General features: G+C 49.3%; 1 long non-coding RNA gene across 1 annotated transcript; it reads right to left on the minus strand.

Annotated features, from left to right (window-relative positions):
* Positions 1–9,884: 9,884 nt before the first annotated feature.
* Positions 9,885–17,343, minus strand: LOC129208308 (uncharacterized). The gene is made up of 4 exons (XR_008577771.1): positions 17,218–17,343; positions 15,513–16,553; positions 15,292–15,410; positions 9,885–15,154 (listed from the first exon to the last, which is right to left on the minus strand). It is a non-coding gene; the product is annotated as an uncharacterized LOC129208308 (long non-coding RNA).
* Between the last annotated feature and the right edge of the window lie 279 nt (positions 17,344–17,622).

The following is a 17,622-nucleotide window of genomic DNA, read 5'->3' on the forward strand; positions in this document are numbered from 1 at the left end:
GTTTGGGTTCAGGCTAGGATTTGTGTGCTCTGATCTCTTTATTTTGGTCACAGATCCACTGTGTTTTACACTCCTGCCTGTCTCTCCCCCCTGTCCTGGCAAACCCAGGCACAGGAGATACACCTTGAATTTCCTTCAGGCTTCTGCTTTCAATAGAAAAACACAAGCCTCCGAAATAAACCCGAAAAGGGGAAGTGACCAAAAAAAAATAAAAAAGAATCACCAAAACATTGTCAGCGCTGCCGCCCGCCGGTGTTACTCCTGCCAGAAGCGATGCACTCGCCTGCGCTTTGTCCGGTGATTAAAATCTTGCGAGGGGAGATCTGCGTATCCTCAGCCTTGGCATCGCTGAGCTGTGCCGTCTGGCAGTAAATCAGAGAAGCCACAGAATGCAAGTTCTGCCCTGGTAATGTCAGTATAACCTGACCCAAACGAGGCATATCCCCCCCGTCCCATGCCCAGAAAAGAGCTGCCTCTGGCAGGGCTGGATGTGGCTGATCATGCCCTGCTGCTCCGAACACCACGAGGCTGTAAAAAATTACTGTACCTCCAATGCCAGCTCTTAAAAGTCGCTTCCATGACTGTAAATCCCGAGCCACGGAGCTAACAAAGCCCCTCCCGTGGCTACAGGCCACCGAGTAAAAATTGTCTCGGGGTCAGAAACGTGAGGAAGACTTATCTGAAAAAATATCAAAGGTAAGCAAGGTAGGAAGGGGCAAAAGAGAAACCAATCCTGTCTGTATAACCCAAGTTGCCCTTTAAAAAATACAAGAAAGAATAATAACTATATTCATTGGAAGAGAATAAAATTAGATTTTTTTTTTTTTTTTCCAAGGAAAGCTATACCTCCAGAAAGGTTTTAGGTGGATCAGGAGAGCTCAGTGGGCAGGGGACACAGGAATGCCAAATGGCCTGGCAGTGCAACCTTCAAAGGGAAAAACAGGCAGAGGAAGGCAAAGTCATATTTTTTTTATCTGATCCCACAACATTTGGACTGTAGTTTTCAAGCCTGGGCATCCAGAAATGTTATTTTTTTCATTACCAAACAATGCAACATGCCTTTGTTATTTAAATAAACTACAAGCGGTGTTTTTCAGAGTGGTCAGTGCAGACATTTCCTCATTGCCGTGGAGCTACACTGGCAAGGTCTCTGGAGCATTGCATGTGCATTATTTCCCAGATACATGATTGCACGCTGATTGTAGCCTTTTGTAAAATCCAGCAGATTGAATTATCCAACCCAGGAGGTATCTGTAATGACGCTTATTTTGTTTCCAGTGCTACACCAGACCGAAGCCCTTTTTGAACAACTGAACTCCCATACAGGCCCATGGGATTAGCTGGGAATGGAGCTGCGAGCTCCTACAGACACGCTGGAGATGCTCTGGCTGCCCGGAGGATGCTTCGGGTCCCCAGTCTGGTCCGTGGAGCAGAGCTGACGCAGGACAAACAGCAGCTCCAGGCTAAGTTTGCATCTTTATCAAATCACAAAACCCCGCTTCCTGGGTCCTAGTGACAAAAATACTGGGGTGAGGAGCATTGCTGATCCATGCATCCTCTGGGAAACTCTTGTGCCCATCCCTCAGAGCCAGAGACCATCCCGGATTTAGGTGGAGTGTCAGCTGTAGGCAGGTTTTATATGGTGTTGGGCGTTGCACAGAGGCAGCAGATGTCTGCAGCATCACAACCCTGCCTGGTTCGTAGGCAGATGGGCTGATCACGGAAACCTTGAAGCAGGCAAAGCCGGGCAGAGCCCCGCCGGGTTCCCAGTGACATTTGCAGCCAGCCTTTGAGCCAGGAAAGTTTAGGAAGAGCAATGACCAGAGCATTGCTGCGACTGTCCCTGCCGAGCAGCGAGGCACCACAAAGACGGAGCAGGGGTCCCGGGGCAGGCGATACCCAGGCAGACGTGGTGCCGACACCAGGGCTGCCTCCAGCCTGCCGGGCCTGGAAAAGGATGGGGAATGATGTGGCAAACCTGGACTGAGATTCTCACACCACACGGCAGAGGACACGATCCCACGTCGGCATCTGAGCGTCTCTTCTCCCTTTCCAGTTTCTGCGTCCTGAATTTCTGCTCTGAACTGGCTGTTCATGAGCAACACACAAATTATTCCCCGAGGCGCCTTCACAAATAATTTTGAGCTGTGGACGTGGCGAGAAGATTGAAGCTTGAGTACAGCTCCATAAAGTGCAGGTAAAAGCCTCGTCATGCCAGCTGCCTCTCCAAGGAGAATGCAACCAAAAAAGGGTAAATGGCAACTCCAGAAAAAATCCCTTTAATTTCATGTGCTGTTTCCAAAGCCTGGCTAGTCTACAGCTTGGATAATTAGATTTCAGCCGCAGAGGCAAAAATTGCAGACTAAATTATTAATCACAGATTGTTTGCCCAGTATCAAGTGAGAAAGAAGTGAGCATTCAAAAAGCCAGCAGCTCGACGACGTTTCTGCTGCAGTATGAGAAGACGAGGTGCAAGCACCAGTACCTACAGCTCAAGGATATTCTCCCTGTTGTCCACCCTGCAGCCCTGCTCCCTCGGTGGAAATTGGGATGGCGAGATGCCTCCTTCACATGCAGCGTATTGCACACGCCGGGATGACCGGCACGGTCGTGCCATGGCTATGCAGAAAGAGCTGGCACCTCGCTGGCAGCGGGCGCTTCCTGAGCATCTCCCCAAAAAGCTACCGTGCTGTTAGCTACCGTCGTGCTTGCCCACAAAACAACCATCCTTCCTCAGAGCCTGGCTGGGCTCGCAGCTCAGAGATGTTCCCTGGCAAGGAGCGCTGGGGTAATTTTGTGTGGGGCCCACACCCAGGATTATGGCTTTGAAAAAGGAGGAAACATGGAAGCTTGGCTCAAAGGAACATAATAATTACCTGAGCAGAAAAAAAAGAGCCTTTTCTTTCCTGGTAGAAAGCATCTGATAAAAGCCTGAGACCAGTGGTATTTATATTAGCAGATTTTACATCCTCCTTGTGTGTACTTGGACTGCAAGATATAAATCAAAGCAGGGGTTCATTCCAAGAACAGTTTATTTTTATCTGAGAAGTATGTGCTGGCGAACCAGATATTGGTATGTTGATTCTGTTGGTTCGGTGTGATTTATAATAGTTTCTATTGTATTATACTGTGTTTCACTCTGGAGTACTTAATTTATCCGAGTCGCAGGTTTAGGTTTTTTGTTTTGTTTCGTTTAATGTATATTTTCTTATGGGTGCTTTTAGGTTTTAGTGGTTGGCTGCAGCGTTGTAGCACTTTAATGCAAAGGAAGAACGTAAAACCATGAAAACAAATTCTAAATGGGTTTGCAATCAAACATATCCCTCTCTAAATTGATCTGTGTGAGGTGGAGAGTAAAGCAGCACAGAGTGCTTCTCGGTATATCATTGCCCTTTCACCACGGTGAATCCTCACCAGAGTTTGGGGACCAGCCTGCATCCCTAGAAGCAATGCATCAGGAGGCTGAGGTCCAGGGCGGTACCTGCTGCAGGGGAGGTAAAGCAGGCACCGACAGGCTTTGCAGCCCTTGGTTGGCTGATGCTGTGCACAGGATGCCATATAAATTGTCAGGCTGAAATATTTGCTCACCAAAACAAAAATCACACAGGGTGAAAGGATGTTGCAGAAGGGAGATGGTGGGAAGCACCATCCTCCTCCAGCAAATCCTGCCTTGCTGCTGCCCCAAGCCGGTTAACGGGTTTTCCTACAAAGCAACTCTCGCTTTGGCCCACGTAGCCCTTTGATTTAGCTGCACAGCGTGGTGTGACATCCAGGATCCCTTTGGTGCGGGTTGTACCTGCTGCCAGTGTCCCATCACAGACACGGGGACGGAGCCCGCAGCCTGCCTGGCCCTGGGGAAACGCCATCCTCACCAGCTCCCGCGTTACTACACCAACGCCAGCCACCCATCTAGTCTTACGCCAGATGAAGTCAGTCAAGGGGAAGATCTCTATTCCTCCATTCCCCTGGGGTTTTTCGTTAGCAAACACTACAAGCACCATCATCAGGAGAGCCCTGAAAGCCACGTTGTATTCACAGCCCTGCGCCCAGATTTGCTCAGCATCCCCTTGGCTCTCCCAAGGGAGCGGCGCGATCCCTGGAGATTGTAGCTGGAGTCCTTGCAAACCTTTGCAGGGGTTGGGATTTTGGCAATTCTGCAAGGACACCCGCTGTCACGGCTTTCCCTGGGCTCTGCTGTCAGGGAGGACTCGTGTTCCGGCCATGGCAAGGAGAGTACGCCCTGCGCTGGGCTGTTCATCAGTGCGATGCCTGCGGCTGGTAATTAAAGCAGGGAGAGAGAGGAGAGAAAAAAAAAAAAAAAGAAAGGAAAAATCACCTTCTTCAAGATTTATGAGAATATGAACTTGGGAGCTGAGATGTTCCTATCACCACCTATGAGGCCCAAGGGACAGCTTTGACTTAATGCAGAGTCGGATGTTTCTCTCAGTTATGAATTCAGAAGGTGATCTGGGGAGTTCGAAGCGGAGATGTACAAGTGCTTAAAGAGGAGCACGCAGGAGCCTCGGCACTGCCAGCTTCAGTCTCAGTGTCTTATTCTACGGCAGCACCCAAATCCCGTCCGGAATCGGGGTGGGGCAGTGAGGGTCCCCCACCCTGGGCCAGCAACAGGTTTTGGGAAGGGGCAGGTGGGCAGCAAGGTCTGAAGCCCACGTCCCCAAAGGCACATGGACAACTATCGCGGCAGCAACCTGGGCCGAAGAGATGCCTGCCCCACCAGAGAGGGGTTTGCTGCCTTGGGAGGGGACTGCGATGGGTTTTGGGCTGTGTCCAGGGGGGTTTGGAGCACTGAGCCCCCACTTTGGCCACTTCTCAGGAAAGCCATGGAGATGTTACATCCTTCCTGCTCCCCCTTTAATTCCAGCAGCCCGTGATGAAAGCATCCATCAGGGAGGCCAGAAGGATCATGGCCCTGCTCTAACAAACAACTCATGACCCAAGGAAAAAAGCGAGGAAAAGCAATGCTTGGGGCTCTCTGCCCCGAGCACCCCAGTGCCATGGCCAGGAGGACTCTACACCAAGGAGAGGGAAGCACCCCAGACCCGAATATATCTAAATAAAAAAGAAAGGTAAAATAAACATGTATCCGGGGGGGGGGGGGGATAAAATTAGTGCCAAGGAGAGTCTTCAGAAGGAAGTTTTGAGAACACAAAAATGAAAACATCCAACCTAAAGACTTCGTATCCACTTCGGAGCAGGACGGAGTGGTCTGGAGCAGAAGTTTCTATAAGCTGCTGCAGACTTCCCATAAGAGGCAGGGAAAGCAAGGAGAGCCTTAGCATTTTGGGTTTCTAACCCTCCACGGGAAACCTGTCCACCCCTCGGAGTGATCCCCAACTTCACTGATGAAACAGCTGCATACATTCCAGTTAAGGTAATCTCCTGCCTTAATAATTCATGGGCTGCTTTCAGGAGGGCTGGAAGCTCAGAGGAAATCTGAAAGCTGCTATATACTTTTCGATCAGCAGCACTGATCAGTGCCTATCTTTATAAAAAAATAAAAATCAGTGAAAGCATTTTTATTAAGCTACAGGGTCAAGTAATAGCTCCTTCCAAGCTACAGAAGTCACGTCTGGCTTATTTACACCTTTTTCTCCCCTTAAGTCACATAATAAAAGCATTATCCTGAAAAGAAGAGAAAGATCTTAAGATAAAAGGAGTGCTACATGACAAATACGCTTTTAACAGCCTGGCAAACCAGAGTGCCTCGTAGAAAGGTTGTTCTCAAGGAGTTGCCCTTCAAGGGAAACATCTCCATAGGTAGTTTGCATGCCTGCTTCCATATTGCCCATCATTATTACCATCATTATATTCTTTAATTGTCCTAATCGCATTAGTGCCGGTGGATATTATTCCTGTAGGGCCTTGGATCTGCTGAGACTTTGCAGACTAACCTGGCAGGTCAGGTGGGAAGCAAGGAGGTAAGGGGAGGTGTGGGAGGACATCATAGGGCGGCCAGCACCAGCCAGGGATGACCCAGTCTGCTGTGTCCCCTGGGCTATGGGTCAGGCAGTCTGCAGGGTCACAGAAATGCTGCTGCCCAGGTCCACCAGAACGCTCCTGGTCTGACCCCTCCACCAGCAGATGCAGATCTGTGTTCCTCAGTGGACAACCAAACATCACCGGCCTGGCATCACCCTCCAACCCTCCCTCCCTGCTGCGTCCAGGGATGTCCTGAGGCTCAGCCCTGGTCCTCCCTCGGTCCCTGGACTTGTGAGAAGCTGGGCTTCACTGAAAGGAGATGATGCTCTCAGGCATTTCAGCATGTACCTCAGGGTGAGGGTGAGGGCTGGCATCGGCCACTCCAGAGCTAAACCCACCTTTGCCTACCACCCATCTTTCCTCTCAAGCCTGTTCAGCAGAGTCCCTTCTCCCAGCCCCCAGCGTACCTCTCTACAGCATCCTCGGGTTTTGCCAGGGCCTCTGCACGAGGGTGTTTGCTCACCACAAAGGTGCACACACCGTTGCACACCCAACTATCTGACCACGGGACAGGCTGCTCCCTGGGTACCGCTTGCTCCTGCTGAGGACAGGAGACATGCGTGCCCTGGTGTCTGGCCACAGGCAGACTTTCTTGTGATGTTTAGTGTCTGAAGACCTGTATGGGCATGGGTTGCCTTTGAAGCTGTAGTTCCTACCTCCAAGCACAAAGCCCTGCTTTACTGAGCCAAGCGGAAGCACTGCGGTTAATGAGACAAAACCCAAAAGTACCTCCAATTGTAACCTATCATCTCCTGCTTCCTGGCAGAAAAGATGCCTTCCATAAAATGGCTGAGGATGAGATGCTCACCTAATTACAGCCCGGCATGCTGTTCAAATGAAGCAAAGCCTAAAACATATAACAGGGTGTCCAGGGAGCTACTGTGATGTACACCAGCTCGAGGTCTGACCCTTTACTATTCAAGACTCATCCTTTGCTGTGAAAGGAGTCTCCTTAGCAATGCATGGCCCTGGGAGTCAAGCAGTCAAAGCACACATGCAAGCCAGCACATGAAGAGCCAGCACAAAACCTGCAATATTGCAGCATGTCCTCGTTTGGTTGCATCCATGACCATCCATTTACAGGCTAGCTAGGAGAAGCAGAGACATTGTCAATCTAAATGAGTGCTGTGCTCCACCTGAGTGAGTGCGTCTGCTCTCAGTCACTCTGAGCAGCACCATCTCCTTCAGAGATGCGTCCAAAGAAGCCTTGCCTGAGACAGCTATTAGCACCTGCACCAACCCAGAGGTTACGCCAGAAGTCAAAGCCCTTTCAAAAACTCATGCCTTTAATACATTATTTGCTTCAAAATACGGGGATTCCCCATTTTCATAAACTCTGCAAAGCTCATTTTGGATTTTGGCATCACTTTCCACCGCAGTGGTACCGCTTGGCACTGGGTTGCTCAAGCTAGTTGGGTGAAAAAGCATTTAGCTGATTAGTTTGTGATTTAGCTTCCTAGAGTGTCATCAGGTGTCCCTTCTTCTCCCTTATCCACCCACATGAATGGATGTCTCCCCTTCCTTGCTAAGATTACACCTCTACAGACGAGAAGGTGTTGTTTTTTCTCCTCTTAGCTGAGACAGTCCTCTCTTCATTTTCTCACCACACCCACCCCTTTTCTTTCTACACACCTTCTCCATTTTACAAGGAGCTCTGGCTGTCAGGAAGGTTTTGTAATCCTTTATGAGCCTTGGCTGATTTAACACAATTCACAGAGATGACTGAGGGAAGGAGGCAAGCATCTGACTGGGAGAAGAAAAAGTCCTATACAACAGCTTCTAGACGTTTCAGAAGCTGGTCTGAATACCCTGAAGATACAGGCAGGGTCTAACGTACCACTGGGGCTCTGGGATCCATCTTCCAGGAGTTCAGAAAGATCTCAGGTGACTATATGCCATTCAAAAGGACTTAGATTATGAAACACATACAGCCTACAAGTGTTGCAGCCATCGGAGCAGCACAGGCAGGACCTGTACCGCCAGCCTTTGAAGTTCATGGGAACTCTGATGTTCTTGCAGGAGGTTTTCCCCGTCAAGATCCATCTCCAGGAGTCACTGCCTGAGGACGAATACCATGCCCCTACAAATCTCCAAAGCTCCCAGTCTCCAAGACCTTGATTATCATCTTCTAGCCCATGATTTCCAAGTCAACGTGGGATTTGCTGAAGTACTGCCTTGTGGCACCTGGGTAATAGCGACTAATTACACCAAAAGATTCAATGAACCTTACGGTGTGGATCTGACTCCCTGTCACACTCACAGCCGTTTTACTTTTATTTCAGGCAGTATAGAATAATCCTGCAGTCAATTACTCCCACTTTCGGCCTTTGTGCACTGCCAGGTATTTCAGACAGTATAAAAGACTCTCTTAAAACATTCTGAATGACTGCTCCAGGCTGTTGCAAGAAAACACTTAACCCAATGCATGGAAAAAAAAAAAAAAAAATCCCCTCTTTTCACTGAAGAAGTCAGTGGGTTGCATCTGTGATGAGGCAGTATCTTATTTTGCAAAGCACTATGACTGGAGCAGCAGTTCGGGCTACATATCGAGTGGGCTCAGTACGACGGATTCATGCTGCTGAAACAATATTTACTGACGCTGCAGAGTTCAAGGCTAGACTAAATCGGTCAAGTGATGCTCCTTTTTAATTTCGCCAGGAGGAAAGGCAGAAAAGGAGTCAGTAAAGGAACAAATAGCTCAGAGGCATCCAGGGCCAGAGTGGGAAGGCACAGAATCCTGTAGCAATAGCTCTAATAAAACCCTGATTTTTATTTTTCCAAGCTTTCAATTATTAAATGAACTTAAAATTATTTTGACTTCCTCTCTCAGCGAAGACAAGGAGACACACAAAACACACACAGGACATGCAAGGAACAAATGTAGAGGCACGAATGCATTTTTTAGCACAAGATGAGGCTGTAGTTGGTTGGTTTGGTACCTACATTTCAACCAAGCTGCTAGGAGCCAGCAGAGATGGTGTGACCATCACTGTATAACCAAATTAACCAAGACTGCAGTGAGCATCCCAGCTTCATTTGGAAGCTCTCTGCTTTACCACCTGAACCTGCTGCAGACAAGGATGTCCCAAAGCTGGGGCATCCAAATTAATGTTCAGTTCTCCCGCACAAACTCACAAGGTTTTTCCCAGTAAGAAACTTCAGGTCAGCAGAAAAGCAGGTCTTTTCTTTTCCCTTTTAAAAAAAGGTGGAAAATTTCAGAGACCTTTCAAACTAGATAGAAAATGTCCACTTTGAAATGTCTCTTACTGTCACTTATGAGAAAATACAGAAGTGCCAGCTCTGCAGATGCGTGTGCAGATAACCTCTCTCGCTATCAAAAGTTTCTGACTCCCACTCTGAGGCACTATAAATAGCTGCGTGCACAATTAGCAGGTTTCAGGGCAATCTACAGAAAATCATAATCCACATAAAATCGATAGGATCAGCTTTCCTGGCTGTAACAGCAAAGGTCAGAGGGAGATCAAAGAGGCAGAAGATACGACCCCTGGGACGAGCGGCAGCAGCAGCAGCAGCAGCTCTGCAGCCTGGCGATGCCCCAGGGTCCCCTCCACTTCCCGGGACGACCCCGACGGCTGCAGAGGGCTGTGGATGCAGAGCAGCATCTCCCCGGCAGCGTGTGCCACCCCGCTGCATGGGACACGTGTTTCTTTGATTGAAGACGCATGGCAGGCACTGCGGCTGAGGTCCCCCCAGCCATATATTTAATATAACAGTGCCCGCTGACAATCACCACAGCCCACGGTGTACGCAACCCATGCGTGTCCAGTGTGTCACCCATCCCAGAAATCACTGCTGGCCAATGCAAGAAGTGTGTTTGAAAGGCAAGCGTCGCCCTGGCTGTGACTTGCTTTTTTGTATGGAAAACTGACTTTCCCAAGCCATCGTTTGCTTCACTCTTAAGACAGTTTGGGGACTAAAAGCATCAAAGGACTGAGTATTTATTTAAGAGATAGCAAAGTTCGATCGTCAGCTGACAAAGTGCAGATCTTCTGCAAGGAACACACGTTTTTACCTTCTGTTGCTTGATTTCACCAGAAACTGTCTGCAGCATTAAAGTCCTCATAGACAACACCATGGAGGTGATCGATGGCTTTGCAAGAGCAGTTCTGCGCCCAGTAAATTATCCCTGGCAGGTAGGCATACAATCTGCAGCGTCTCATGGCTCAACACAAGGAGTTTCCTTCTGCAGTCGTTCCAGGGATGAGCTATGCAGATTTGGCTCAGGAGAGCCTCAGGACTTTATGTGCTTTAAATTCCCTTCACAGTACTTTCTCTCTTGCATCATTAGGTCATAAACTGGATCGTACAGGCAACACGCGATCTTAATTTCGCTCTGTTCAAGATCACAAAGTGTGATCTAATACCAATGGTCCCTCGTGGGTGCCAGACACGCCTGCTCACAGCGTGCTAACCAAAGAAGTCTGGGCTTGCAGCTGGACCAGGCGTTGGGGTAACACCAGAACATGTGTGGTCAGCACTTGGGGTGAGGCAACCTGTTCCCACAGGCCACGTTATTTCTACTGGCTTGATCGGATGTGCGGACTGTGGCTTGCTCACTCTGCCATCACAGACACTCATGGTTCAGAGGATGCATGGGGATCATCAGCATGGGAGAGATGACTGGAGATCCTCTTCTGCCTCTTGAATCTCCACTTGGCTAGGACAGGGAGATGGAGCCTCAAATCTTGAGCAGGAGTGAAAGGAAAGCACTTAGGCAGCTCATCAGTAGTCTCTCCAGCTCGCTAGCTAGCTTCAGTGCGTATGCTGTTGTGCTCCAGATTGGAGCTTCTTCCCAATGCACTTGACATCGGGTGTGGAGGTGGAGGGAGCGGGGGTGAGAACGCCTCCTGGATCCAGATGAAAGAGGATGGAGTTCAGCCCACGCTCTGTTTGGAGTCCATCAGAGACATCGTTTTGTGCAAGTGAAAAAAAGGAAAGTGTATTTAAAAAAAGGTAAGTATTTCAGAAATGCCTTTTTCTCCCCCTCTAGGATGGTTGTGATGGGCCTGCCCACTGCAGCGAGCAATTTAAACGGCTTATTGCATCTGGGGCCGTGCAGGAACTCACCCTGCTAGTGCTTCCTTCCAGGCAGAATTTCCCTTTACAAATGTCATGGAGGAAATTGTTTCCCCAAGAGCTTTATCGCTGATTTGACACGGAAAGCCTGGCGCGCGCTTTTTCAGCGGGGGGACGCTCGTCATTGGAAATGACTGTGGAACAGCTCACAGAAGTGAAAGCCCAAAAGCAGGAAAGAAAAGGCTCCGCCTAGCAAACACATCGGGACTGGATATTTTGCAAGGCAGATGATGATTCCTCAAGTTTCTTTTCAGTCTTGCAAGCAGCGGATGAGTAAACTGGCAGACCCCAGAGGCCAAAACACTTTGCAGCCATGTCACCTCAAAGCACTCTGAAGGCAGCTCATGTTTGTGCAAAGCTGTTCTTGACCAGCAATCTGCTTAGGTCCTGTTGATAATTCGGTCCTTTATTTTGGCTGGAATGCTCTATTTTTGTGCTCCAATCACACTGTATTCACCCTCCTCTTTCTAAACCTTTAGTCTTCCCACCCTTTCAAATAGGCCACTTTCTGTACGAGTATCTCCATCCCTTTCCAGCAAAAATATATAAACCTAACAACTAATGAGCAATTAATGCATTAGAATGCTACAGTTGACTCTTCTTTACATCATAATTACTCATGACAAAATGCACATTACCCATGTCCATTTTAAAAGCATATTATTATCTCTTTTTCTGCTGCTTGGTGGGTTTTTTTAGGTGAACAATACAAGCTCAGCCTCATTTCTGACCTTGACATGCATGTCTCAATCAAGCTTTGCATGAGAGAAGTGACCCGCAATCAGCGAGAGCAGATGCTTATTCCCCAACCGGAAGGAATTATCAGGAGAGACTTGAGCCTTTGATACTTGGAACAAATTGTCAAGCAGAAAATCGAATACAGAAATGCTCATGGAGAGCATGGCTTTCCATGACAGCAGCCTTTCTTTTTCAGACAACAGTGAGGACCTTGCAGTTTGCTTTCATTGTTTTATGCATTTTTCTGATGTTATAGTTGAACACAGCAGCGCTGAGTGCTCTAACAGCTGCTGCCTTCCTTCAGGAGCTGGTGAGAGGCTCTGGTTGAATGGAGGCCATTAGGAGGTGCGCAGCTTTGTGATGGAAGGTTGGGAAGTGGAAAATTAGGTTCCCTTGCTTGTTGTTTGGGTTTGACTGGTCATGGGAAGTCAACAGCAAACTTCCAAGCACTCTTGTGTTTCACGTGTTTCATGAAGTGGTCTATACTGTGAAAAGCAACATGGCAGAGAACTAAGGTAATAACGGGAGAGACCAGAGGCAGGTGCTCCATATCCCAGAGCAGACTTACGCAAGTGACCTTTCGGTGTTCCCATACTTTGGCTGTTCAGTGTTTAAGCACCTTGTTGGAGTGATGGTGTGCTCTGTTGGGATAACAACCTCTCCAAACCACTGGGATAGAAGGAAGATGACATTTTAAAAACCACTGAAATCTTTAAAAAGTCACCAAAGTGACTTGGGACCCAAAGTCTGGCTTCCAAAAGCCTTTTAAACAACCAACATTTGGGGACAGTTGACACATCAGTATGGGCCACTTTCTCTGGAGAGGTGAGACTCATTGTAGTTCCGTCGATCCCATTAGGAATATCTGGGTGAGATGTGTATTGGGTTTGCATGGCAAGGTTTTGGTAGCAGAGGGGCTTCTGCAAGAAGCTGCTAGAAGTTTCCCCCATGTCCAACAGAGCCAAGGCCAGCCGGCTCCAAGACTGATTCGCCGCTGGCCAAGGCCAAGCCCATCAGCAACGGTGGTGGCGCCTCTGTGATAACATAGTTAAGAAGGGAAAAAAAAAAAACCACCAAACAAAGAGCACTTGCAGCCATAGAGAGGAGTGAGAATATGTGAGAGGAACAACTCTGCGGACACCCAGGTCAGTGCAGAAGAAGGAGGGTGAGGTGGTGCTCCAGGCGACGGAGCAGAGATTCCCCTGCAGCCCATGGAGAAGACTATGGTGAGGCAGATTGTCCCCCTGCAGCCCATGGAGATCCATGGTGGAGCAGACATTCTACCTGCAGCCCATGGAGGATGATGGGGAGCAGACATTCCACCTGAAGCCCATGGAGGACCCCATTCTGGAGCAGGTGGAGACACCTGAAGGAGGCTGTGGCCCCATGGGAAGCCCACACTGGAGCAGGCTCCTGGCAGGACCTGTGGCCCCGTGGAGAGAGGAGCCCATGCCAGAGCAGGTTTGCTGGCAGGACTTGTGACCCTGTAGGGGACCCATGCTGGAGCAGTCTGGTCCTGAAGGTCCGCACCCCGTGGGAGGGACCCACGCTGGAGCAGTTGGTGAAGAACTGCAGCCCGTGGGACAGACTCACGTTGGAGAAGTTGGTGGAAGATTGTCTCCTGTGGGAGAGAACCCACGCTGGAGCAGGGGCAGAGTGTGAGGAGTCCTCCCCTGAGGAGGATGGAGCAGCAGACACACCGTGTGATGAACTGACCGCAACCCCCATTCCCCGTCCCCCTGTGCCGCTGCAGGGGAGGAGGGAGAGAAATGGGGGGGTGAAGTTGGGCCCAAGAAGAACGGAGGGGTGGGGGGAGGTGTTTTAAGATTTGGGTTTATTTCTCATTATCCTACTCTGTTTGACTGGTAATAAATTAAATTAATTTTTCTGAGCTGAGTCTGTTTTGCCCATGACGGTAATTGGTGAGTGATCTCTCCCTGTCCTCATCTCTACCCACGAGCTTTTGCTAATTTTTTTCTCTCCCCTGTCCAGTTGAGGAGGGGAGTGATGGAACAGCTTTGGTGGGAATCTGGCCTCCAGCCGGGGTCAACCCACCACAAAGTGAAAGAGGTATAAGCATCCCTGCTCACCAGTGTGTCCTCCCGCAGATCCTGCATGGGCAAGGTGGACCTGTGCAAAGAAGGACCTCCTCTTCAGCTTCACATCGTAGGGGAAGTTCACAGCTCTTGGTGCCAGTGTTTCAGGTCTTTGTAGATGTGGGCAGCCACCAGTGTGTCTCTTGGTGTCGATTCATGTGTTCAGGGTTACCTACAGATGTGTGGACTCAGAGAAATGTAATGGGAGCTGAATTTTTGGGAAACAGCTTCATGCTTCAGCTTCTGCTGTGAGGAAGCCTCTCCAGACACTAACAGATGTTCCACTGATGGAAAGCCATTGAGAGAAAGCAGAGAATCACAGAGTCCTCTCTAAGGATCTCATCTGCAGGGGAAAATACAAGGAGCCAACGTCCTCCCTCATTAGGCTCCAGCACAAATTGCCCCCATGTAGCTCTGTAGTCTCAGATGAGCTGCTCTTCCTCCCCTGTTCAGTGCCCCCTCCTCCTGCAGTGCTTTCCTTAAACATACCCCAAGCCAGGTCGCAGCTGTAGGAGCCAGCTATACATTTGCCACGGAGCAGGGAAAGCCATAGCTACAGCAGCTAAATCTGTCCCTGGTGCTCTACATTCATCTGGAGGTTTGAAGTAAATGATTATTTCCTTTCCAGCCTGAGGCAGAAACGTGTTAACACGCAGAGCAGCAGGAACATCTCTGATGGCCCCTTTCCAGCCTTGTTTCGAGAGTGGAGTAACCTACAGGTGAGCAACTCAGTATCCCCTTGCTGAGGGTTGACAGAGTATTTTGGGTAATGACTGCAACTGATACTGCAGAAAAAGGAGAATCGTGCTGTGCATGTCTGGTCCTGCACTCCTGGATGCCAGGCTGGAAAAGTCCATGACAACACAAGAGAAACACAACAGCGAATACGTATGTACTCTGTTGAGTACAGAATAGGAAAATGTGAAGACAAAATGTGAAAGTGTGCTAGCACTTTTTACCCTGGAAAAATACCCAGGGTGTGTGTTACAGTGTTATACGTGACTACGCAATGCATTGGGATAGCTTCACCAGCAACTCAAGGGGCAACATCTCCGGTTACCAAATTCAGCAGGCGTTTTCCCACGCAGGGCAATGTGTTGGACGGGATGTGAGAAATGTTCTCCAGTTAACATTGAAGAAAGCATCCAGGTGGGCAGCAAGGAAAGGCTCATCTGGGAACACCAGCCAGATAGTTGAGGAAGTTCTTCTGCCATCCATAGGAGCTGGAATGAACGGAAGTGTTTGGGAACTCATTCGCTGGCACCCGCAGAAAGGTGGGACCTGCTATAAACTCTGCTAGAACACAGCTGCATTGACTCCTGCAGTCTAGTGATCTCCAGACTCCAGTCCTAAGCCTGACCTGCTGCGGCATTGCCTGTGTGTTCCTGCTGAACTCAGAGCCCAGCAGGGCTTTCAGTCCTTCCTTCCACTGACCAAGGAGAACCCAAGGGGCTTCTGACCCTGGACTAGAGCAGCGACCTTGCAAAAGAGACAAGTCTGTGATCGTTGTCTGGAGGAATGGGGAGAGGCAGAAAGAAATTATCAGGTGGGATTTTTCAGCAGGATTTCTAGATTCGGTACCTTTGGGATTATGGTAAAACTAATTCCATGGGACATCACGGGGAGGACACTGGATAGACAACCCCTCCACCAGGCAACTTGTCCCCAGCATCACTGCAAGGGTGATGCTTAATCTCACCTGGGGCACCTGAAGCGATGATAAAAGCTTGCTTGCTTATCCTTGCAAAATGAGCGTTGTGACCTAGGAGTCACTCAGGGCTGGAGCAATGATTCAACAAGTTGGAGAGATGTTGGGGAGTGGGGGGGAGGCAGGGAAGACAGGCTGTCCTACCTGGGGCTGGCAGGCAAGCTGGGAAAACCTGCAAGGAGAGCAGCCTGTAGGAACCCCGGGGTACATCTTCAGCTTAGGTGCTGCAGCTGCACAAAGAGCTCGGCTTGTGGTGGCATGCCAGCGTGCTGCTGACCCCGAGGGGACAGGAGGCTTTCCAGCACAGGGTTAGTAGAGTCAGACCTCAGGCTCGAGATGATAACAGCTGCAAGACAAGCTGGGTTGTGAGAAATTGCACGCAGCATGGCTGTACCCTTCCCTAGGCATTACAACAGGGTGGCTTTATAGGCCATCGCAGGGAAGACAGTGAGATGGGGAGCTGAGATGCGTTACAGCCTGGGATATGTTGTGCCCTGACCACCAGCCTGAAGGGACACCTGTATGGTGTATAGGAGAAACCACAGCAGCACTGATGATGCCTCTCAAAGAGTGATGCTTGGGAAGAAGGCATGGAGGAGCGGAAAAAGGAAAACACAGCAAGATACAGCGCCGACCTAGAGACAGCTCACGGTGTCCCCACGGACAGTGTGCAGCACAAAGGTCTGCATGGACACCAGCTGTCTGGGCCTGTGGTCAGTCACTGGGACAATGCAGAAAGGCGATGGGCAAACCTGGTCACCTCCAGCTTTCCTGCCACAATTTCATTGTTTAGTTCCGTACAGAAATTTTCCATAATCCCTCGATGTTTAATGGGAGAGTTGTTCACCTCCGTGCTGTATGGACAGCAGAACGTGACCCCAGCGGTTTGCAATGGCTTACTAAGCCCCATGAGCCTGAAAAGAGAGTGGGAAGGAACCGGTGAGAAAACAGTCCTGTTGCAAAGCCTTGCTGTGTCGAGCCTTGTTGGGCTCAGTTTTTGGGGAGGGCTCGATGACTGGGCGGGAGACCGGGCAGATTTCCTACAGTATTCCCCATCCCTCCCTCTATCCCTGGTATACGCATGAACAGACCTTCTGCTGCACACTGCAGCTGCGCAGGGTCCTCCAAAATGACCCAGAAACTGCTGACTTGGTTATACCTTCTCTGCCCATTTGGACCACTCTGGATTTCTCTACAGCACCTCTCTACCAGGGGTCCACAGGCACGTTTGGCTACACCACAGTATCCAGAGACCCATGAAAAATAGCCCATCACTGCAAGGTTATTGTCAGTCTGCTACAGGGAAGTCTGCAAATTCACTGCAGAAACTCAGGGGAGTCTGTGGATCTAAAGGGTATGGGGACAACTGCTGTGGGGTACAAATTCTGTTGTAAGGATTCAATGGAGGGAGAGGCTTTGCCAGCCTGTATTCTTCCCATTCATCAGCTTGGAAATGTGACCTCTTAAAGGAAAATTTGAAAATTCAATTGCTTCTACAGAAAAAGAAAAAAAAAAAAAAAAGGCAAAAAAAACCCCCAAACCAACCCACAAACAAAAAATCCTAGAACCATTTATTACCATGAGCCATCATTTCAAAATGTGGGTGTTCAGCACCTGGCAGTCTATTTTCTAAGGATATACAGCAGCACGAGGCAGGATTGGCTCCGGAGCCACTTGAAGAGAAGTGTCAGGACCAGGCTGCTCTGAAAAAGGGATAAAAGAAAGGAGAAAATGATGAGGAAGAATGGCAGGGCGTCTAACACTTTGCATCTAATGCCTCCACATGGCTGCAAGTGCCGTGGCAATTTGGCCCTGATAACACGGATGAAGAGATGTTGCTAACATATTGCTTCCTTGTCAAATGTCTCACTGGTTTTGCAGCCAAGTCTCCTGCCAGCGAGGCCACAGCAGCGCCTCTCCGTTACTTTCATATGCAAAGAGGTTGTTAACTCAATTGCCAATAAAATTCTAGTGGGTGGAGAG

This window comes from Grus americana, chromosome 6, assembly GCF_028858705.1.
Source record: "Grus americana isolate bGruAme1 chromosome 6, bGruAme1.mat, whole genome shotgun sequence".
Classification (NCBI taxonomy): domain Eukaryota; kingdom Metazoa; phylum Chordata; class Aves; order Gruiformes; family Gruidae; genus Grus; species Grus americana.